Raw genomic sequence first — 25,538 nt, 5'->3', positions numbered from 1 at the left:
AGGCAGGCAAGGAAGTCTGTTCATATCTTTGGGTGAGAAAATGCTAGTTTATTATATTAAACTGTAACACTGAATTGGAGGAAAGTAGAAATCTCTACTGAGGTATCAAGCAAAATTAACCTGTGAATATTACAGTTGATGATTATCCTACAAAAACATATCATGGTAAGTGAAGATAGTGGTAAGCTTCCAGAACTTTAATTTATCAAAAAAAAAAAAAAGCCACAAAGTCACCAACTGATGTTTCATATTTAAAATTGGAGACAAAAATATCTGTGTAATCTATTTGTGTCTACCTATCTACGTTTTAAAGATTTATTTTCTTTATTTGATAGGCAATGTTACAGGGAAAGAGAGGGAGAGAACGAGAATCTTCTGTGCACTGGTTCACTCTCCCAAATAGCTACAAAGGCTAGAGCTGGGCTAGGCCAAATCCAGGAGCCAGGAGCTTCTTCTAGGTCTCCCACATGGGTTCAGGAGCCCAAGTACTCAGGCCATCTTTCACTGCCTTTTCAGGTAAATTAACAGGGAGCTGATCAGAGCAACTGGAAACATAAATACATTCCTATGATATGTCAGCTGGGACAGGAACTAACACTGAAATGGCATGCCAGAGTCACAGTTGGCGGCTTGACCTACTGTGCTGGCCCCTTGGTATTTTCTTTTATTCGGATAGAATCATGCTTTTTACTTTAAAACAAAGTTATCTTTTCTGTTTGTTTGCCAAACCAAATCATGCTCATCATTTTAGAAAAACGTCCCTCACCATTACATACTCCAAAAATGTTCATACTTTTAAATAAGCACAGGTATTAAGTCAACCAAGATATTTGTATAGCTTTTCAACTTGTTGATTGAAGGCTACTCTACAATGTATCAGATCATAGCATAGTCACTTCTTTAAAATATATATATAAAATTGGATATACAGAGAGAAGGAGAGACAGATCTCCTGTCCTCTGGTTCACTCCCCAAATGGCTTCAACGACCAGAGCTGAGCCAATCTGAAGCCAGAAGTCAGGAGCCAAGAGCTTCTTGCAGGTCTCCCATGCGGGTGCCGAGTCCCAAGGCTTTGGAACGTCCTCACTGCTTTTCCAGGCCACAGACAAGAAACTGGATGGGAAGTGAAGCAGCCAGCACATGAACCAGCACCCACAGGGGATCTCAGCATATGCAAGGTGAAGATTTAGCCGCTAGGTTGTCAACACAGGGCCTAAAGCACCAAATGTCTGCCCTCATGCTATTTTCAAAGGACAATGAGAACAAGAGTGTTTTCCAGTAAGCTTAACTTCTGTTTCCTGCTGGTTGGGTTAGATGTATCTGTAATACATAATAAAAACTTTTTATTAATCAATTTCTATAGTTTCCAAAGAGAACATTGCAAAAACAAATAATGAAAAGAAAAAGCCAGCTATACGCAAATATGAAATGAATTCTTTTTATGGATCTAAAATTTTGGATGTTATGGTATATTATGTAGAGTCTGGGATTCCCCCTCAAAATTTCCACTCCCTTACTGATTTTCTCCATATTGTTACAATAGTATAGTCCCTCATAACAAGTTATAATTGTAACAGTCTATTTTTTTAAGTGTGCCCCGACATTGCTGGTACAGACAATATCAGACAGTCCAGCATCCCATTGTCTACACATATCCAGCAGTTTCACTGGGAGTCCATCTTTGATTTGGAAGTAGGGATGCATATTGCATTGTGTCTTCACATCTGGATATGGTAGTCTCTTTTACTCCATCACTATACATTTCCTTAAGTGAGAAGCCACAAAATAATGTTGGTGACAGATATGAAGTTAAAACAAAGAAAAAATGAAAAAAGAAAAAAAGTACATCCCCTATAGTTTAAATACTCTTGTAACTCTAAGATACAAGGACAGACATTCTGGTAGTATTTCAGCAGAAAACTACAATTCCTGGACCTGTTAAAATGAATTTTTTCTTGTTCTTTTATATACAAATGTTTTTGGAAGGCAAGCCTAGAATCCAAATTGCATGTGAAGGTTCTCTCAGGTCAATTTAAAGAATGCAGACCAGTGGAGATTGAAGATCTCCTTTTCTGTTCATATCAGAAATTCTCCAAAATGGTGGCCAGCATTGTTGTGGGCACCGGTGCCAGTGCAAACAGCTCCATTTCTCACCCAGCTCCCTGCAATGCACATGGGAAAGCAGCAGAAGATGGCCCAAGTGTCTAGGCCTCTGCCAACCATGTGGGAGACCTAGATGAAGCTCTTGGTTCCTGGCCCAGCATTGGCCACTGCAGCCATCTGGGGAGTGAACCAGCAGAGAGAAGATCTGGCTCTGTCTCTCCCCTTCTCTCTCTCTCATTCTCACTTTGCAATAAATCTCTAAAATGAAAAGCTTTCCAAATAAATACTGTAATTTCAACTTTTCCTTGATGAAATTTCATTACTTTTAAAGATATACATAAATTAAAATTATAAATCAAGAATATTGGTAACTCAGATATTTGATTCTTGGAGATCAAGGACTTAGACTGAGATCATCCCATGGGTACATTCAAGAATCAATAGAATGATGTTTCTGTAACTAAGTTTGTGGAATATGAACAAAATCAAGCATCACTCTTGGTGAGATTGCTAGGCAAATGAAATTGAACAAAATGGTTCTTGGAAGGAAAACAGCTCTCACAGAGAAGATTGAAGATATCTTGGCATCCTAAAAAAAGATGACTGAAAGTAAATTTTCTCTTAGGATGATAATGTCATGAAACCTTGTAAACTCTTTAGCCCTTGGGACATCTCCATAGGCATTCATTGTGCCTCTCTGTGATGGCTGCTGGACTTTTTGGCTGGCCCAATTCTATTTTTTTTTTAATTTAGACTTTTATGGTACAATTATGTAGGGTCTAGAAATCCCTCCTCCAAAATCCCCCCCCCCCCCATGACTGGCCCAATTCTAATATATCAAAGTTCTTTACTCCCAGATACTCAGAAAGGAACCATTCAGGAAAAAGCAAAGAAGGATAAAATTTCAGCTCAGGCATGTTGACATTGGAGATTAGCCAGGTGGGTTTCTACCCTAAATGTCCAACATTTGACTTGCAATGTGACAACAGAGGAGAAATCAATTTGACTAAGCATAAATTATGTCTCTGAATGGAGATAAGAATCAAAGTCTCCAAGTTTTATCTTAGATTCTACCTAAAGAGTAGTCACTGTGTCCTCTTGTTTTTGGTTTGCCTTTTGATCCTAAGTGGTATAAGATTCATGGGGCTTGAAAAAAGGAGGGAAAAAAAACTGAGATAATTCTTAGTATTTTAACCCAAATATTTGTACAGTAGTTATTTTTAGAATCAAGTGCCAGTGACATTCTCTGCCTGATGATCTGCTTGGACTCTGGACCTTGTGGGCTTGCCTCTGAAGATGGTGGTGAGGTCACCACCACTGGATCCCCAGAATAGAAATAGGAAGGTTTGCAATGCTCCTCTTAGCAGAACACGTGGAGCAGTCACAGCCTGGGCCACTTGTGTGCTGTGATGCCAAGCTAGCAGTCTTGGAGAGAAGTTTGACATCATTGGCCAGTTGGCTCAGTGGTCAGCACCGCCTTTGGAATGTTGAACTGAGGGCTGCCTCTCATTTCTTCTTGCCCTGTGCTCTTCAAGTCACACAGCAAGAGAAAACGATCAATTATTCTCTTTGAACACCCCTGAGTGATTATTTCCTAGATTCCCAGCCTCAATAGGCCAATTCTTAATTTCACTTTTTGGGATATTTATTTGGCAAAAATAAGACCAGCTTGCCAAGTGACCTATTTCTATGTCTGCAAAAGAGGAAACAGACATTGAATTAGGGGATATTATTAAACTATTGTCATAGAAGCTCTTAGCAACAAAGGCAGAAAGCCATGAAAAGCTGAAGACCATATCCTGTCCTGAATTCAGTGGCTTCTTAGAAAGTAGAGACCCGTACAGGAGGTTGTCACTAGTGGCCCTCTCTACACCAGGGAGGAAGAAATACAGGCTTATCATGGTGAATAGAGTTTGAACTAGGACCCATCTCCACCCCCTTGGATTTTAGATTAGATGTTTGTCTTAAAAGCTCAATTTCTTCAGCTTTTAAATGGTGACAAAAATAGAACTAGTCTCAAAAATCTAAAAGAAAAAAATGTAATGAAGTCATCTGCATTTCCATCCTTCACTTACATAAGGTATTTATCAAGTCTTAGTTGTTATTTACAAAGTTCAGACATCTCTTCAAGACCACCCTTACTCTTGACATGAACCCCAATTTTGAGTATCTCAAAAACCACTACAGAATAAGTGTAACTCACAAGGTTTCACAGAATGGAGAAAGCTGTTATTCCTACAGTTACAGTGTCCTTCAAGGAAAGGATGTAGATTCCAAAGGGAGAGGCACCCAGGTGAAATTCCCAGTGGTCTTCTCCCACTGGAGTCACCCAACTCACCCCAGTTTTGTGGTCCAGGGTTTCTGGTCTCATAGACCTGCTTGACTGGTACATCACTGACTTTAGCCTCCAGCTCTGCTGAACAGTCAGTAGATAATTTTTGGCTTAATGGCTCCCTTCGTAAGTCACCCTGTTAGCAAAGGTAAACATGCTCCAAGGCCCCAGATAAACAGAATACAGTTATCAGGCAGTATATTCCAAGGCTTAGATGCTACCCTAGATGTCCAGGAGCCAGGGACAAAGGACAAACCTCTGTTAGCACAAGGTCAATCCTGTCCTGCATATTATTGATAATGGATCTCTTTTGTGCTGACTACAAACTCCCAAAGTAAGATTTAAAGCCCCAAATAAATAATTAATTAACTCTTCTATTGAAAATATTGCTTTGCATAAAGAGGTAAGCAGGTAGAAAGCTAAGTATTCTGACTTGATCTTTGCACAATGCCTACATGTAGTGAATGGCCATACTAAATGCTATGTGTATCATGCTGTGAAGTGTGTCTATGAGGCCAAGCCCTAGTGAAAATAGAGAACAACATAGCTGTGGTGGGTTGGTAGTGCTGTGTGTATTCCTAAGATCGTCGCTAGTGGAAACAGGCATGATTCTACTGGGAGAAGACTACTGAGAACTTCACCTGGGCCCTGTCCTATGTGCCTCTCTTATGGAAACTAATATATATACTTTAAAAATGATGTTTTCAGTACTTCCTATGACCCATGAACCCTGCTAAGAAATAACGGTGAAAAGTTCAAGATACCAGGACTTTCCACCATAAGCCAGTAGAAGAGGCAAATGTTTAGGTAAACAGTTACAGTACCGTGCACCAAAATAGTTCCTGATCCCACTAGGGGAAGCATTGAAGTTTGCCTGTAATTGTGGGGAAAAGGTAGATTCGTTTTCATGGGGATGATTTTGTTTTGTTGTTCTCCTAAAAATCAGATCATTCTATCTTTAAAAATTGCTGAATTCCAATTTACATTCCTTATCTATGTATTAGGAGAAATATAAATGATTGATAAAGGTAGACCCAGCTTTCTAAAATTTCTCACTGTGTTGTGTTACTCATTCAAGGCTACATGATTAATCTTTGTGCTTCCCTCCCATTAATCTTTTCAACTACTATAAAGATTTCTGAATCAGACACCTTTGCTTCTGTTGCTTGGTAGGAGTTTAGAGATAAAACATGAAGAGTAATTGTTGGCTGCATGTTTAGGAAGAAGCAATTTGCAATACCAGCACTTGCTCATTTTAGCACATTGATTATCTAGATCAGGGAGAAGTAAACTCTTTTGGAAAGGACCAGATAGCAATTATTTCAGGTCTTGCAAGATAGATGGTATCTGTCCCAACTACTCCACTCTACCCGTGTAGTGTGAAAGCAACCATGTGCAGTAAAGAAATGGGCAATGCTGTACCCCAATAGTCTCCAGAAAAGCAACTGGCCAGGGGCTGGCACTGTGGAGTTACAACTTACACTGCTGCCTGCAATGCAGCATTCCCTAGGTTGAGTTTCAGTTACTCCACTCCACTCCCAAACCAGCTTTCTGCCAATATGCCTGGGAAAGCGATGGAAGATGCCCTAGTGCTTGAGCCCCTGCACACATGTGGGAGACTTGGAAAAACATCTGGGTTCTTGGCTTTGGTTTGGCATAGTCCCTGCCATTGCAGCCGTTTGAGAAGTGAACTTCTGCATGGAAGATCTTTCACTCTGTCTCTCCCTCCCCTCAGTAACTCTACCTTTCAAATAAATAAATAAGGAAACAGAAGCTACTGGCCATCTTTTACCATGTGCTCTAGTTTGCAGACACTTGATCTATATCATTCATTCTCATATCAGTATTGTAGACTTTCATGATATAGAGTCATTGAGGGATGAGTAAGCATTTTCTAACTCAAAGCAAAAACATAATTAGGTCAGAAATCGAGAATGTAAAGTCATCAACTTTTAAATCTTTGTGTCAAAGTAGGTTGAGACTAAAGACACATGACTGAAAAGAACGACTAAGATAAATGTAGCCAAGAAGACCTTCTGGCCCACTCTTCCTGGCTCCGGCTTCCTTGCAAATGCCATGGAAAACACCTGCATAGTCCCTGAAGCTTGGCCAGGTGGGGGATTTGAGGGCTAAGGTTTGTTGTGATTTAAAATGGTTTCAGATTCATTGATTATAGGAGGGCATAATCCAGACTGCATCTTGATTAACCTCAATAGAATGCAAAAAAATTAGTTGCCATAATTAGCCAGTGACTGATAAGGTGAAACAACTGCTTCTACTTCTGTATCTGACACCCTTTTTTGTCACTTTCTTCCTTTCTAGAGAAGACCTGAGTTAATGGGGAAAGCCAAGTGCCCAAACGAAAGAATTCAATTTCTCAGGAAAAAATGCTCTCTCCTGGGACTTAGCATTATGGGATAGCTAGTGAAGTTGCCACTTGGAACCCTGGCATCCCAAACCGAAGTACCATTCCAGTTCTTGCTACTCTGCTTCCAGTGCAGCTTCCTACTAATTTGCTGGAGAAGGCAACAAAAGACAGTCCAAGTACTTGGACCCCAACACCATATGGGAGATCTGGATAGAGTTCCTGGGTCCTGGCTTCAAACTGTCCCAGACCGGCCTGTTGTGGCCATTTAGGAGCCATTTAGGGGAGTAAATCAGTAGGTAGAAAATATCTCTCTTTCCCTCTCTCATTCCTCCTCTTCCTTTCTCTCCCTCCTCTCTATCTCACTTTTAAGTAATAAATTAAGAAGTAGTTCATTTTTTCTGGATATTCTTTTAACTACACATGATCCAATGTGAAACAGCAGAAGTCTACTAGGAGGAAAGTCATTTTTCTTTTCTGGGAAGGGATGCACTCTTCTGCCACACACATTGGTGTGTATACTTGCTCCTCCTTCCAGCTAAGAACACAGATATGACTACAGATGGGATAACCAACTTAAAATCATGGAAACTAAATACTATGGAAGATGGGGCCGAAAATCAAGAGGAACCTCAAATCTTGATAGGTTTTCTGAATGACTTTAATGCTTCCTCTGGATTTGTTTATTTGACAAATTTAAAACTTCATTGCTTAAACCATAGTTGGTGGGCTTTGTTAAACGAAGCCATATAAATCCCTAACTGAATAAACTCATTCCACAGTTTTCAAAGTCATGAAAATGAGCCCATTGTCAATATTGAAATGCTATCAAGGACGAAGTATACAAGCTTGACTTTGCTTGGTGCAGTGTATACAGTGGAGTTAAAAGCAGGGCAGACCTGGATTGGCCAGTGTTCTGAGGCTAGGTCTCATTAGCTGAAGTTCTAAGATGCCTAACTGCCCCTTGAGAAAGGGTTTTATGATTGTGGAACGCAGTCCATTAAGGAATCTGATAGGCTGAGTACAATTCACTTCCAGACTCTACACATTTTGCAGAGTTCTATAAAACTCAGCAAAAACATAAAAAAATATTTAGTATTTAGTAACCAGTTCATAACTCTCAAGGATGTTCCAACCTTTTTAATTTTAATTTAAAAAATTCTTTGCTGTTATCTTCAAAGTTCTTCAACCGTTTTGTACAATAAGAAAAAGTTTTGTGTTAAGGTTTTAATAGTTTTAGTAGTCCATTCCTGGTTTCCTACCCAGCTTTATAAATAAATTCTATTGGAACCATGTTTATGATGAGTAATTCTTTAAAAATTTTTTCTCTTAAAAGCCTTTTGCCATTAATATTTCAGTTAATTAAAAATGCATTATGCCTTAATCCTTTGTTAAATGCACAACAGAATAAAACAGCATTCAATATTTAAGTTGGAAGTTGCTTTGCAATTGAGTGGCTGGGCTTACCATTGATGGTTTATTAATGCAAACCTGGTGGGGGGTAAGCCAGAGAACATTTTATGTTCTTATGTTTGCAAAAGAGATCAAATTTACAAGGGCATTATTTTTTTCCTACTGAATTCCTAAATGTTACTATTAAAAGACATAGAATATGTGTAATACAAACATATGTATCCCAAGGGACAGTTCAAAAAGATTTCTAAACATGGAAAGTTTATGGAAGAATCCAAAGTCAAATTAATATCCCAGAGCTTGGTTACAAACTTGGACTTTGGAAATGTTTTCCCAGATTAAAAAGGAGTTTTGGTGTGGGGCCCCATATGGAAAACATGCATAATTTATTTAAAATACCAAAGCAAAAGTGAATTCACAGTTTGAAATCTAGATAATTATACTATAATTAAAGGACTGGTTTGTTTTTGTTTGAAAATTATTGTCTTTAGAGTTTCCACCCACTTCCCATTACTATTCAAGGACTCAAAAGTTGAGAAGTTTTTGGTTTTTTTTTTAAACTTATATAGTTCTGGAAGCTTTTTTTTTTTTAATCTTTCATTAAATGGAATCCAACTCAATGAAATAATTTGTATCACCTCTTCACTATGACACAATAAATGGAACTTTCCTGTCCCTTAAAATTGCAATCTGTTAATGATATCAAAATAAGACCTCAAAATGAATAGTCAACTAATTAGATTGCTTTCTTAAATAAGCGAATCAGCTCTATGGCACCTCATAGGCTCATACAGACAACAAATATTGACTGAACCACTTTTGTATTTTGGGTCCAAAAGCTATCTGTGTTTTGAGGATCGGGTGCCTCACTCTGGAAGTTGTATAACCAATTATGTAAATATTCCAAAATAAAACATCAGTAATTCTTTTTTTTTTTAAAGATTTATTTATTTTATTACAAAGTCAGATATACAGACAGGAGGAGAGACAGAGAGGAAGATCTTCCCTCCGATGATTCACTCCCCAAGTGAGCTGCAATGGCCGGTGCTGTGCCGATCCGATGCCGGGAACCTGGAATCTCTTCTGGGTCTCCCACACGGGTGCAGGGTCCCAAAGCTTTGGGCCGTCCTCAACTGCTTTCCCAGGCCACAAGCAGGGAACTGGATGGGAAGTGGAGCTGCCGGGATTAGAACCGGCACCCATATGGGATCCTGGGGCGTTCAAGGCGAGGACTTTAGCCACTAGGCCACGCCGCCGGGCCCCAGTAATTCTTTACAGTGTAGAATGCAGTAAGGTCTTTCAGCACAAACTGCAGACCAAACTTCTTCCCACATATTAATAAATGACAAGCAAATAAAAGTCTTGAGGCTGTTAGTGGAAGAAAAACAGAATTTTTTCACAATATCTAAAAATTCTGTGTAATATATGCCAGTGAATAAATATACATTTTAACTGCTTCTAAGACCATAAAGAATTGAAAGTAATTACATATTCAAATATAAAAACTAGTTATGAAAATAAAATAACCAAAATGAGAGAAAATGTAGACAGAGTTGTGGGAGCAATTGGATTTTGTTTCCTACACTCTTTTCTTTCTCCTCTGTATGGTAGCTCTCTTTTGTATTTATAAATCTTCAAATCATATAGTGATTCTTTATTTCTGAGTCCAGCTGTTCTAGTAGATACCCACTCCAGTGAATTATGCCTAGAAGGGAGAGTATATTGTTATTCTTTAGACAAATATTCTGTAAGAGCTTATTTTCACAGAAACAAACCAAGATTATAAAATATATTATTCTGTTTCTACCATTTCTGAAATCTATATGACCTAATGCATGATAGAACAACGCCTCTTCTAACTCCTCATATTTGAGTAGAAGGGCAGACTGCTGTGGCACAGTTTGAGCCCATAGAGGCTCCAGCCTGAGTCCCAGCTACTTCTCTCCCTGCTAATGTGCCTGCCAAAAGCAGCAGATGATGGTCATGTGAGAAACCAAGATGGAGTTCCAGACTCCTGGTTTTGACATGGCCTCGTCTTGGCCATTGTGGCCATCTGGGGAGTTGAACCAGTGGACAGAGTATTTATCTCTGTCACTGGAACTCTGCCTAGCAAAGAAATAAATGAAAAACAAAAAAAGTAAACAACAACAACCAAAAAAAAACCTCCAGTGGCCAGAGGTAGAATATAGTTCAGAGATATAATCAAATACACTTTACAGTATTAATGTAACATGTATTTAGTAGCATGCACATTCTTGTACCGCATCCTAGTTAGATTTCAACATATAGGCGTTTCATATAAGAGAGAGTAATTAGTATGTCTTTTTAAAGTTCAAACCTACTATTTGAGGGTGATTGAGAGTTGGAGGAAGAAGGTGGTGCTGAAATGTGTCCTGAGGTTCCTCTGATAACTTTCAATTACTTAAATTCAACATTCTCCCCTTTCTTATCTGAGAGTAGCCGGTGGTGTGTTTCCACCTCTACTAGCTGGCAGGCTGCATTCTCCACAGCATGCTAATCATGTTGAATTTTATGGAGAAATAGTTTTCTTTAAGAACTGAGAGCTGCTCAAAGGACTGTGCTGCTACCCTGCAGTGCCCTTGATGCTTGTGCTCAGTTCACAGCAGGCACAGGACAAGGACACACTTTTGTAAAACTTTTGTTTGGAAAACAATCATAGTTGTCTCTTTCTTGGAGAAGTAGATCTCACTGTGCAGCCCACCTTGCATTCCAGATAGAAACATTAGAGCATAAAGGAAAAGGAGCAATGAACAGCCTCTTCTCAGCCAGAGGCAGAACCAGGGCACCCAAGCCTCTGCTTCCTTCCTCCGCTTGTACTCATGAAAAGATGCCTTACCAAATTGCTCTTCCAGAGCACAAAAATCCTTCCATGGAGGGAACACATAACCTGCTGTTTTTTTGTTTGTTTGTTTTGAATTTTTGTTTTGATGTAGTTTCCTTATTGTGAAAAGATAGAGATAGACAGTAAAACAGACAGAACTCTTCCATCTGCTAGTTCGTTCCTCAAATGCTCACTACAGCCTGGCCTGGGCCAGGCCGAAGCCAGGAGCCTGAAACTCAATCTACGTCTCCCACGTGCATGGCAGGGACTCTGCTACTTGAGCCCTGGCATGCTAACTCCTATTGTGCACATTAGTGGGAAGCTAGAATTGGAAACCGAAGCAGGACTTGAACATAGGAACTCTAATATGAGATGCAGGCATGGTAACTAGTGGCTAAACAACTACTATATGATTTGCTGGCCCCTGACCTGTCTTTAAATTCTACCAAGGAAAGTGGATTTCTGGGTGGCTGGGCTCCATACAGTGAGAAGGGATCCCAGGGCTAGGCAGAGACTGCATTAGACATCAGGGCAAGGACTTGAACTGCCATGGAAAACAAAGGTCAGAGGAAATCAGGTGGCAGACAAGCGTGTGGAAAGAGGGAGATGAGAACAAAGGAAAGAGGAAGAGGAAGGAAAGATAAGTGTAAAGGAAAACAAAGCAACGAATGAAAGGATGTGGGGAAAGCTCAGAGACCCAGAAGGTGAGATGAAGAAAAAAAAAAGAAAACAAAGACTAAAATATGCAAGTCCTGGGTTATGAATAGCAAAAGATGTATTAGTACATTGTATTACCTACTTAAATGAAATTATTACTATTATTATATTATATTCCAATTTATCCTTTTTATGTAAAAGACTAAAGTATGCAAGTCCTGGGTTATGAATAACAAAAGATGTATTAATGCATTGCATTACCTACTTTAATGAAATTATTACTATTATATTCCAATTTATCCTTTTTATGTAACTGCTATTTACTCCTTCTCTATTGCTTTGATATAAAAATAGTCAAAACTCAAACCATTTTTAAAGTTGAAAAATTAATAAACTTTCCTACAATGCTTTCAGAATGATATTTCTATCCTATTACTTGCAGATTTTATTTATAAAGTTATGAAAACTAGCCTTTTAGTTCCTACCAAAATCAGAAACAAATTGGGGCCAACAAAGAGGCATAACATGCTAATCCTATGCCCTGTGGCACCAGCGTCCCATATGGGTGCCAGTTCATGTCCCAGCTGCTCCACTTTTGATCCAGCTCTCTGCTCATGGCCTGAGAAATCAGCAGAGGGTGACCCAAGTACTTGGGATCCTGTACCCATGTGGAAGAGCCAGAAGAAGCTCCTGGCTAACAGCTTCAAATTAGCCCAGTTCTAGCCCTTGTGGTAATTTGGGGAAAGAACCAGCAGATGGAAGATTTCTCTCTCTCTACTCCCCTTTTCTCTCTGTAAAATCTATCTTTCAAATAAAAAACAAATAGGTAAATTTTTTAAAATTTGAATCAAATCAAACTGAAAAAAAAATTCATCCCAAATACTTTATCCTTCATGCTGATGGATCGAATTACATTTGTGGAGCCAAAATTAGAAATTTCTACAGACACATATTGATAAAAAAAAAAATACCTTTGGTATTCCAAGTTTGTCTGCTAAAAATGACATCAAAGAAATCAAACAATATCTGTCAGGAATGTCACTATATCATGAAGACGCTGTAATGCAATGGAGATAGAGCAAGCAATATGTGATCAGTCTTATCTGGAGAAATTGGAAAAGACATAGGAGACCATCCAAGTGGCTATTGCAGTCCTGCACAGGAGGTCATGCTGTTCTGGATGCACTGATATACCTGTCTTCTAGATTTGAGCAGAAGTAGAACAGTGAGGACTCAAATCAGTGCCCATATGGGATGCTGACAGAGGCTTAACCCACTTAGTCATTACCCTCCCTGGCCTTGAGGATATTCTTTTTTTAATATTTATTTATGCTATTTGAAAGGCAGATTTTATAGAGGAGGAAACGCAAAGAGATCTTCCATCCACTGATTCACTCCCCAAATGGCTGCAATGGCTAGAGCTGAGCCAATTGAAAACCAGGAAACCAGTGTCTAAGGCAGGGGTCGAGACAGGTGAGGGGCTGTGACAAGCAGAGTCAGAGCAACCAGTGGCATACGCGTGATCTATGGCTGGGAACAGGCCCGCTTGGGGAGCTAAGGGGCACCCCACCTGGGTTGAGGTTCCCACCAAGGGGCGCATGGACTGGAATGGAGGCTGCGTTCTGATCAAGATAGGTTGTAGTCTCCGTTGGCACAAGTGTGGACTGGGACTGGATGCACCAAGCTGGGCCAGACTCCAACACCATCTGGTGCTCTGGAGGACCAGGGTAGATGTGGGACGGACTAGGCTGGGTCTCAGCCCCTACTGAGCCAAGTGTGAGCTGTATGTGGGTAAGGACGAGCCTTGGCTGGGCTGAAACATCCAACAGTAATCCAATAGATTGGGTTGAAGGCCAGTCAGAAAAAGCCACCGTTCCTGCTAGAAAAGGAGGTGAACTGAGTAGGGCTAGCTCGTGGACCCCCTGGTATTTACAAAATCTGGCATTAGGAGAGGTTCTGATAGAGGAGCCTGGGCAACTCCTCTGGCAGGACACAGACCCTGCAGGTAAGCGCAAGAAGCATGGAGGGAAACAGCCCAGAACAGGCCATTGAAAGTTTCCCACTGGCATACATTTGGCATGGGTCAGGGGTAGACTGGGCTGAATCAGTTCACGTCATCCACTGGTGAATCCAAGCACTGGAACAGAGTGTGAGTTGAGCCAGGTTCGGCTGCGGCAAAAACCAGTGCACATTATGGAATGCCAAGGTGAGGTTACCTGTACCAGATATGACCGCAGCACCCAACCAGCACGAGTGAGAACCAGGAAAGGAGGGGGTGGAACCGTCAGGAGAATATGGGGGGGGGGGTGTCCCCTGCTGGACAGCTACTCCCACTGGAGAGCATGAGCTGGGATGGGAGCAGACTAAGCAGGGCTACAACACCTGTGGGCCTCATGTGGCCTAGATCAGGGAAAAGCCAGGTTGGGCTGATTGTTCCTACTGGTGCAAACAAAATTAGAGTGGGTGAGGGTTGTTTGGGCTTAGCCACAGCATCAGCTGGCAGAAGCTGGCACTGGGGGCTTATTCTGTCAAGTTAAACCACAGAACCACATGGAGAGTGCATAATCCGGGAGTGGGAGTGTCCTGGGAGGGAAATAGTGGGCTCCTCCTTCTTAGGGTACCACTCCCACTGGAGAGCACAAAAATTAGGACAGAGGCTGGGGTGGCTAGACAGAGAGGCACCCAATGACATCTATGAGGGCTGGATAGTGGAGCTGGTTAGATGAAACTAAGCTTCAATACCCATTGACATGTATGAGAGCCGAACGGGATGTGGGACAGACCAGACTAGTCTGCTGCACATAGTGGCAAACCAGGGTAGGGAGCGGGCCTGGTGAGGGTTATTGTGGGTTGCTCTGACTGGGCTGCAGCTCCCACTGGTTTATGTGGACTGGGCAGAGTCAGGCTGGATTGCAACATCCATTGGTTCCAGTGGAAGTCAACCCTGCAGTTGCAACAACCAGCCGATCGGGGCAATGGACTGTGCTGGGCCCTGTACTTGCTAGTACATACAAGAATCTGGTCTGGGAACACTTCAGACAAAGTTTCTTTTGGGATCTCCCCAGTTGAACTGCTGGACTCACAACCCTAACCATGAAAAGACAGAGGACAGAGCAAGTTAATCAACCATCTCAGCTATATGTTGACAGTGAAAAAATTGGGTAAACGGAGACTCTATGACGGATGATGTCAGTCAGTGGATTCTTCAACGACCTCATCGTGCTTGGAGTGGTGAGACTGGCAGCAATTTATAACTGTTGAACTATCAAGACTACTTGAGCAAGACCCTCGGAGCATGCCCCACATCAGGGACCTGGGGTGGGTGAGAGACTGGGTGGAGCTTCCCTCTTACCTCCCTTTTACCTCAGATACTGAAGGGAACAATGTGTAAATAATAGTCCTACCCACTTTCCTATAGCCCTTGAACATTTTACCCTAATTAACTATGTAAAGATTGTCAAAAATATGATAAAAGAATGGACACAGTTAAAATTATTTTAATTTTATTTTTGATTATGTTTACATAGTTGATTAGGGTGGGATGGATCAAGGGCTAGAGGAAACTAGGTGAGACCATTGTTTCCACATTGTCCTTTTTTCTTCTTGAATCTAGGGAAAGGGGAAAGGTAAGGGGAGAAGCCTCACTCGGCCTCCAAACCACCTCCATACCCTGGGATGTGAGACAGCCACTGGATGTCATCCCAGGTCCCTGATGTGGGGCATGTTCTGAGGGTCCCACTCAACTGTTTTTGATAGTTCAGCAATTCTGGATTGCTGCCGATCTCAGCGCTCCAAGCATGATGAAATCCCTCCAAAATCACTGGCTGACATAGTCCACCTTAAAGTCTCCATTTGCCCAGATATTCACTGCCAACACTTGGCTAGGGTAGTTGATCAATTTCTTCTGCCCCAGCAGGAGCGTATTCTTAAAGCACACCATTCTGTGTGCATAAACTGTGGCCTGCTGCAGGCCTTTGCTCACAGGCCTTGATCTTAGATTTTTGCCTACCTACCTGCGGACCATTGCCCACAGAGTTTGACCATGGTTTCCATTCCAGCACGAGCCATCTGTGAGTCCAAGATTCCAAGTCTGTCCTGCTCTTCTTTGTCAAATTGTGCTGTTTTGCTGCAAACTGCCTATGGCCAATCTATTTATGTTTCTGTTTCCTGTGCTTTGGGTGTCTTATCCAAGGAAAAATTCCTAATCATTCTAGGGTCCTGAAGCATCTCCTGTATTTTCTCACAATAGTTTTTTCTTTTCATGAAAGCTCAGTGAGCTCTTCTCCCACATGAGTATAGAAATAAAAAGCTGGAAACTGGTTGCAGACAGAGGAGTTTTATTTACCAAGAGAATAACTCAACATGAAAATAAGGAAAGCAAAAACGCCTCCCAGAGAAGATGCAGGAGATGGGGCATCTCCTGAAAGGAGAGAGACACTGAGGTTTCTGGAAATGTATTGGGTTCTTAAAAGTTCCCTGATTCCTTCTTGTCTGGGTGGGAACCTGCAAAAGACCTTCCCACTGGTGTTCTCTAACCAACTAAGAAATGCCTGGGCAATCCCTTTGTTGTGCGCTTGAAGACATTACTAGGCAACTAACAAATGGTAAGTTTCTCAACAGTGTACATGCAAACATGGGGCAGTAAGATGTTGGCCCAGGGAGAATGGTGTCACAAGATTTGCCACTGAACCTCACACGAGATTTTAGTGGGCTTGAACAGATTCAGTTTTAACAATTTCATATCTTATGCTTAGGCCCTTGATTCATTTTTTTTTAACATTTACCTTTCTATATTTGAAAGGCAGATTTAGACAGAGACAAAGATCTTCCATCCACTGGATAACTCCAAATGGTCACAGGGTTCTAGGCCCAAGCCAGGAACATGGAACTCCACACGGATCGCCCAGGTAGGTTTCAGGGTTGCAGTGACTCAAGCCATCATCTGCTACTTTCCTCGGTGCTTTAGCTGGGAGTTGCATTGGAAGTGAAGCAGCCAGACCTTAAATTGGCACCTGTTTCTGAAGTGCCAGTGTTCTAAGCAGTGGTTCACTTGCTGCATCACAATGCCAACCCTTTCCATGCATTTCTGAGTTGACTGTTGTAGCTGTTATAACATAGCATTCTGGGACTGATTTTCAGTCCTGAGGTCAGCAATTAATTCCATCTCTGTCCTCCCCCAAGCATGTTTCTCTGCATTGGTTGGAGCTGGAGGAAGAGATGTGGGCAACTGCTTCCCACTTTCTTTCATGCATCTTTCCCTATTACTATACTAAAACCAAGCATGTGGTCTTTCCCCTGGCTTCCATACCTCTTGTGAAAGTAGCTTATTGGGGAAGACCCATTTAAACCTTGCTCCCAACCCCCTTATTGTGATATTCTTGACTTTAGAAAGCTTTCTAAAGTTTGTTATTTTTTAAAAAAAAAAAGATTTATTTCACTTGTAAGTCACATCTGCAGAGACAGAGTTCTTCCAAATAACTGCTTCAGGTAGAAGTGGGTTGGTCAGAAGCTGAAAGCCAGGAACTTCTTGCAGCTCTCCGATGTGGGTGCAGGAGCCCAAGCACTTAAGCCATCCTCCATAGCTTTCCCAAGCCAGGAACAGGAGCCAGATCAGAAGTGGAGTAGCCAGGACACAAATCAGTGTCCATATGGGATGGACACCTCTGTTAAGTTTCCTATGATGTATGAGTCCAGTATTGGTTATTTTGGTTTTTTGTTTTTATTTTTAAATTTTGAATTTTATGGTACAATTTCAGAGAGACTGGGATTCCGCCTCCCCCCCTCAAATCCAACCTATTTTATTGGTTATTTTCAATGTTTAGAAGTATCAATTCCAGCTTTTTGATAATTATTATTAAAAATGAGTGTTCACTTTTCTCAAATTCATTTTTAGTACCCATCAAATGTATTTTTTATGTCCTCAGGTCTGAGTATATGATGAGTCAAATGGTATTCTAACCCTAAGCCAGCTGGCTGGGCTACTCAAAGCCTGTGGATCTGTGCTGCACCATCTACACTGAGGAAGCAGCTGCCACAATCTTTGCGTGGACTTTTTTCTGCCATCATTAGATCATCAGTGAAGTGGGAAGTGTAAGTAACATGGATATTCCAGCTTATATCACATAATTTACTTGTAAGTTACCATTCCAACATTTATTAACCATAGATTAAGTATGAGATACAGAGCTGCCAGATACAGTTCAAAGATAAAAGAGTTATTTGTTCTTAAATAGTTTAAAATGTAGTGATATGAATAGATATATAAATTGATGAGCATAATTTGGGGCATGTCCCACCAGCAAGAACTGGAATTGGGGGTGGACCAGGCCGGGCCAGATTACAGCATCCACTGACAAATGCTGAGGCGAGGTGAACCATGCCAGACCAGACTACAGCACCCAACTAGTACACGTGAGAACTGGGGGGAGGGGAAAATTCTAGTAGGGGGGCTGTAGAGGGCTCCCATGCTGGACCACCACTACTACTGGAGAGCATGATTTAGAGTGGGGCCAGACCAGACCAGACAGGGCTACAACACCTGTGGGCCTCATGTGAGCTGGACCATGGAAAAGCCACTCTGGGTTGACTGTTCCTACTGGTGCAAGCGTAAGTCAGAGTGGGTGGAGGTTGGTTGGACTTTACCTCAGCATCAACTGGCAGATGCTGGTACTGGGGACTAATTCTATGAAGTTAAACTGTAGAACCACCTGGAAAGTGCATGGTACAGGAGTGGGAGTGGGCCCAGTAGGGAAACAATGGGCACCTCCCTCTTGGGTTGCCACTCCCACTGGCAAACATGAGAACCAGGACAAGGGAAAGGCATAGCTAGACAGAGTGACACCCACCAGCACGTGTGTGGGCTGGATAGTGGGGCTGGTTGGATCGAACTAGGCTTCAAGGCCCATTGACATGTATGAGAGTTGAATTGGATGTGGAATAGACTGAACCAGTCTGTTGTACGTACTGGCAGGCACGGGAACCAGGGCAGGGGGCAGGACTGATGGGGGTTATTGTGGGTCTCTCCAACTAGGCTGCAGCTCCCACTGGTTTGTATGAGGGCCGCCTGTGTGGTGGGCAGGATTGGGGTGGGCTCCAACACCCATTGGTTCATGTAGAAGACAGGGCTAGAAACAGAACTGACCCAGCAATGGTAACCACCAGAATATGCATAAGCTGATTGGGGTGCCAGACTGTGATAGACTCTGTGCTGGCAAGCACACGCAAGAATCAGGTTTGGAGTCACCTCAGACAAAGTTTCTTTGGGGATGCCACCACTGAACTGCTGAACTCAGAACCCCAACCATGAAGAGAAGTGCAGGTTCCATGGTCTGACCATGGAGTGCAAGTGTCAAAGCTGAGCCTCCTCAGAAGCAAGGGTATGCAAGGGACAGCATATCCAGATGCACAAGGAGGATATGGCAGTCCATTGGAGCCTGCAGAGGACACCTGGTACCACAACAGAGGACAGAGGACAGAGGACAGAACAAATTTATCAACTACACCAACCACATGTTGGCAGTAAAAATCTGGGCAAACAGAAACTCTAAGATGGACTATGTCAGCCAGTGGATTCTGGAGAGATTTTATCGTACTTGGAATGGTGAGATGGCAGTAATTCAGAACTGCTGAGCTATCAAAACCACTTGAGCAGTGTCCTCAGAGCATGCCCCACATCGAGGACCCTGGGATGGTTGGGATGCTGGATAAAAATAAAGAGAAAGAGAAAGGCTTCTCCCTTTATCTTCCCTCTTCTCCCAGATATAGGAAGGTAAAAGAGAATGTGGAAACATTGGTCTTACCCACGTTCCTGTAGCCCTTGACTCTTTGTACCCTAATCAACTATGTAAAGATCATCAAAATAATAATAATAACTAAAACAAAATTGGGGGCATGATGTGACACTTGTTTTGAATGTTGGAATATTAGAAACTAATGACTTTAAAGTTGTTTTATATATGAATTACCAGTTTCTAATGGTGTACCTTTGATTAAAATTTTGACATTCCTAAAAGTCTGAGAAATTTCATTTATTAATAAATTTCATTTATTAATTTCATTTATTAATTTCATTTATTATTAAATTTCATTTATTAATTTCCTTTATTAAAATTTCATTTTTTAATTCTTCATGATATAGTTCCATAGGCTCAGGAGTTTCCCTCCCACCTTCCCCACTCCCCCTCCCTCCCTCCCTCCCCACTCCCCCTCCCTCCTCTCCACTACCCCTCCCTCCTCCCCACTCCCCCTAGCTCCTCCCCATTCCACCACTCCGCCACCTGATTTTCCCTATATATATTTTTTAACGATTTATTTATTTTTTATTTGGAAGTCAGAATTAAAGAGAGAAGGAGAGACAAAGAGAAACATCTTTTATCTACTGGTTTACCACCCAAGTGGCCGCAACAGCCAGAGCTGAGCCAATCCAAAGCCAGGAGCCAGGAACCTCCTCTGGGTCTCCCACGCAGGTGCAGGGTCCCAAGGCTTTGGGCTGTCTTTTGCTGCTTTCCTAGGACATAGCAGGGAGTTAGATAGGAAAATGAGCATTTGGGTCACAAATCAGCACCCATATAGAAATCCTGGGTGTGCAAGGCAAGGACTTTAGCCACTAGGTTACCACACCAGGCCCCTGATTTTCCCTGTATTATAGTAGTATAATAGTATAGCTCTTCAATAACAGTCACAAGTCCATCATTCTGCTGTTAAGTGCATCCTGAAATTGTAGGATTAGACAATGGTAGAAAGTTCAGCATTATATTGTCAAGATATATTTAACAGTTTCATTAGGAGTCCATCTTTTATTTTGTATGAGCATGCTAGCCCACTTCTGGGAATATTTATAAACAAAAGAAATCAAATCTGCATGTGAGAAAGTACCTGTAATTATTTACAGCAGCATAATCTACAGTAGCGAAGACATACGAGCAACTCAGGTGCCCATCAAAAGAGGAATGGATAAAGAAACTGTGGTAATGTTGGGGGCCCTGGGACGGGTGGGAGGCTGGGTGGGGCTTCTCCCTTTATCTCCCCCTTTACCCCAGATACAGAAAAAAAGAGAGAGAGAGAGAGAGAAAATGTGGAAATAATAGTCTTACCCACTTTCCTGTAGCCCTTAACCCTTTTGCCCTAATCAACTATGTAAAGATTATCAAAATAAAGTAATAATTAAAAAAGAAATCTATTCCATGGAATAGATAAATCTATTTCATGGAATCCTACACTGTCAATAAAAAGAAGAAATTCCACCTTGTGCCTACATTTGCAACAAAATGGTTCCAACTAGAGACCATTGTGTTCAGCCAATCCCAAAAGGACAGATATCATATGCTCTGTCTGATATAAGGCAAACTTAATGCAAGATACAGGATTAATAGGTATACATAGGTAAACATTATGTACATATATTCATCTAGGGAAAATGTTCAGCAGAGACTAGCATACTAACAAGTAAAGATACAGTGCAGTATGCACCTCTACTCTCAAATAAAAGTCTGGGGAATTTCTTACATAAATTGGATGTGGGGGTTGCAGTTGTGGCACTTTGAGTTAAGCTACCACCTACAATTCTGGTATCCAATATGAGCATCAGTTCATGTGCTGACTACTTCACATCCAATCCAGTCCCCTGCTAATGGCCTAGAAAAGACATTGGAGGATGACCCAAGTATCTGGGCCCCTGCCCATGTTCCCACAGATAAAGCTCCTGGCTTCAGCCTGGCACAACCCTGGCTGTTGCAGCTATTTGGGGTAGTGAACGAGCAGGTTGAATCTCAATCTCCTCTCTCTCTCTCCCACCCGCCTCCTACCCCTCCCCTCCTCCTTCCCTCCCTCCCTTCTTTCTCCCTTTCTCTCTGCAACTCAGGCTTACAAGTAAATAAGTAAGTTGCAAGGAAAAGAAGGAAATTGGGTATGGTAGAAGTCAATGCCTCCATTTCTCCAGATTCAAGAGAAGTATCCATGAAGTGGGAGTAGTTCAATATAAAATGGGATGAATGGTAGAGGCAATGTGGAGGGCTACAGAGGCAAGCCATGTTGAAGTCTTCAAAGGCCAGTCAAACTTTCAGCACCAATCCTTGTGCCTACAGAGCTGAAAGTAGAGGTGAAATTCAAGGGACCTTATCACTTCAGAATCTCACATAGACAAGATCAAGTGAAAACAAGTTTGGAGGCTTAGGAACTGAGACCTAGTGAATACAATCCTGTGTATCCCAAGAGGGGTTCCTTGACTAATGTTGTCACATTTTCTTGGCTAAGTTACAGAATGTACTTCTAGAAATTGTCAACACAAGCTATTCACACTTGGTATTAAGCCAGAAGGCTGAGAAGTGATAACACAAGGCATCCAGGCTCTGTCTGGGGTGCAGAAATGAGCCTGACTTTGGAAATTTGTGAGCCCTGAAGCTTGCCTGCTTGCTTTTTCATAGAATATACTAGGTTTCTGAGTTACATATCGCATAAGGTAGATCAAACATAAGTCTATCCTTTGCTCACAAAAATAGCCACAGTGGTTCCAATTTGTTGAAGAGCTTAGGGGCAAAGGGATAGTGAGTATTTTTGTTCTCCTTAGTGACTCCCTATAGCAGTTCATACAGGTTGTGTCACCTACAATTCCATGATGCACTTAAATAGTGAATGTTAAATTTGTAACTGTTGCTTAAGGACTATCCTACTGAGATAACATGGGGTGGGGAAGGTAGGAAAGGGACAACGGGTAGCAAGAAAGGGGAGGCAAAGGAGGTAATCCCAATACCTATAAAACTATCATGGGAAATAACAAAAATAATTAAAAATAAAAATAAAAAATGTAGTTTCCAGGATGTTTCCCTGGAACAATAGTGTGGTCTGGTTCCCCAGGTGCTGATTTTCACCTCAGGCATTGTCACTCCTCCACAAGGACCAGCTCTTTATTCTCAGCAAATAGCAAGTCAAAAGGAACAGAGATCACTGCCAAATTAATTCATTTATTGCAATATATACAAAAGCAGAATAAGAAATAAATGAAAACATAGACAATAGTTAAGTAAAAGAAAATCATTTTAGTAGAGTGCTAGCAATGAACCAAACATCATATGTCTGTAGAAGAAACTGTCTAAATGATCCAAGAGACAGACATCTCAAGGTAACACTCAAATGGATACAGATTTCTGTTAAGCGTCAGCAGGAAATCAAAGTCTCTGGTGGCAAATGCCTTCTCAGAGTGAATACTTGCAAAAAGTATACTTGCAAAAAAGACTCACAGCCAGATAGGCGTGTCTCAAGTGGCAGTCTCAAGTCTGAATCCGTGTCCAGGGCGGTTATCCTCCAGCCACGTGGCTCACTTACAGCTTGTCTCACGAGATTTTTAAAAGCTCAAAGTGAAGTTAGAGCTGTCAAAGCATTTTAATATTCATCATAATTAAAATACCATTTGAGTTAAATTCACAAGAATCCTAACATGTGTCATAACAATAGGTCACTGTAGACATCTCTTCAATTGAGAAAACTTCTGTGCTGGGCCCAGAAGTGGAGTACACCACTTTAATTCATATTTCATTGGCCAGAGTACAGTCACAGGGTTGCATCTGATGGCAAGGGAGGATGCGGAAAGAAGCTTGCTCTGTGTCCAGAACAAAGAATTCGTTCTGTTGACCACACAATAATCTTTGCCACAGATCACACTATCTTTCAAGACCACTAAAGAAGTTTTATGATGGATTCCTTCTCAAAATAATGTTAAGTGCTTCAATTTTTTAATTTAATTATGAACTAACTTAATTATTTGAAAAACAGAGACATAGAGCTATTTCCCACCTGTTGATGCACTTCATAAATGTCAACAGTCAGGGTTGGACCAGTCTGAAGCCAGAAACCATGACCTCAGTCTGGATCTCCTCCTCCATGAAGGTAGGCACCAAGGTACTTTAATCATCACTGCTCTCTCCCAGGTTGCACCTTACCCAGAAGCTAATTTATACAACAGTGGAGCTGGGACTCAAACCCAGGCACTCCAAAATGGGATGTGGGCATCCCAAGTAGCTTCTTAAGTGCCGTGGAAAAGATGGACCATGGAATTCCATTTGTCTCAGGCAGTTTGCTGCATGGATCTTGTCTGTAACAATCTCATCATAGTTTGCTTCTGTGAAATTAAAGATTTTATTCTATCCCCTGCTATCCAAGATTTACTTTGCATTCAGCATGAAGTGTGAGCCTCACAGCATACAGGTTGGAAGCATGGACAACTATGTCAGCAATAGCTGTATTCAGATTGCAGATCCACAGATGTATTGCAGTCAGAGAAATGTTCCTGAACTAGTTTTTATCTCATATTTCTTCAGCTCTAAAACAGGCATAATAGTCTACCTACCTTCTTCCCTCTTCCTCCCTTCCCTCCCTCCCTCTCTCCTTGTGACTGCACTCTAGCCAATGAAATGTGACACGGATTGGTTGATAACCAATTGCCAATTGTGTGCCTGTACGCACATGGGTGGCAATCGCTGGGACTTTTCCATCCAGGACAGACATCTACCATTTGTGGCAACAAATGCCAGACTTGAGACTGCCACTTGAGACATGCCTATCCGGCTACGAGTCTCCCTCCCTCCCTTCCCATTCCCCCTCCCTCTCCTCTCCTTCCTTTCCCCCTCCCTCCTTCCCTCCCTACACCCATCCATCTATCCCTGCCCTCTTCCCTCCTCCCCATCCCTTCCTCTTTCCTTGCCTCATTCCTTCCCATCCCTTCCCTCCTCCTTCCTTCCTTCATTCCTTCTGCTTTCTTTTTTTCAAATGCTAAGTGGCATACTGAAGTAGAGAAAGCTTTAATCTGCTAGTTCATTCCTCCAAATACCCACTGCAGCTAGAGCTAGGCCAGGTTGAAGTGAGCTCAGCTGAAGATGAGCCAGGAATTCCATCCAGGCCTCCCATATGGTAGCAGGAATCAAAGCAACCAGGCTATCACTTGCTATCTCCCAGAGATATTAGCAGGAAGCTGGATCAAAAGCAGAGGAGCAAGAACTCAAACTAGGCGCTCCAATACGGGATAGATACAGTTATCCTAAGTGGCAGCCTAATGCACTGTACCACAACACCTACCTCTTTCTCCTTGATTAGTAAACTTACTAGCTAAGGAAGGCATAAGTCATGAACACACAGGGCATAAGGTTCAAATCCATGTTGTGATTTTTGGCTCAGATGGTTGCTGTAGTCAGGTGTCTGACATTTCAGGGAGGGCTTGGATGAGAATGCTATAACATACCTCAGCTACAGCCAACTGCCTAGGTTACCTTGTGTGTATATATGTGGAGAAGGTAGGGAATGCCAGATGGGAGCATGCCACCCCAGACCACCGGTTTGTGAGAAAACCGAATGTAGGGGCAGGTTCTGTAAGAGACATGGGCTCCCCTCTGTGGGACTGTAGCACCTGCAATAGAACTGGGGATGGTGACAGGCTAAGCCAGGCTGAGCCACAAAACTCATCTGACAGTCATGGGAGCCAATGCTGGGAAGAGGCTGGAATGGGCCAGGCTGCAGCACCTGTTGCACATGGTCTGAGGGCAGACCATGCCAAGGAAGGCCACAGCAATCACTGGCACACATGAATTCTGGGGCTGGGAGCAGGTCTGGTAGGAGAACTTGAGAAATTCCCTTATTAGGTTGTAACTTCTTCTGGGGGATACAAAAGCTGAGGCTGAACATGACCAGGCCAGGTAGGGCTGCAGAACTCTTCTGTATTTGGGTAGATCTGGTGACAGGCCGGGCATTAAAGCCAGAACAGGGTGTGGGCCACTACCAGCTAGGCTAGGGTGCAACATCTGCTAATGAGAGCTGAGATTGCAAGTAGGCTACACCAGGCT

Source organism: Ochotona princeps, chromosome 5 (assembly GCF_030435755.1).
Source record: "Ochotona princeps isolate mOchPri1 chromosome 5, mOchPri1.hap1, whole genome shotgun sequence".
NCBI classification, from domain to species: domain Eukaryota; kingdom Metazoa; phylum Chordata; class Mammalia; order Lagomorpha; family Ochotonidae; genus Ochotona; species Ochotona princeps.
Note: the sequence above shows the minus strand (reverse complement) of the source record.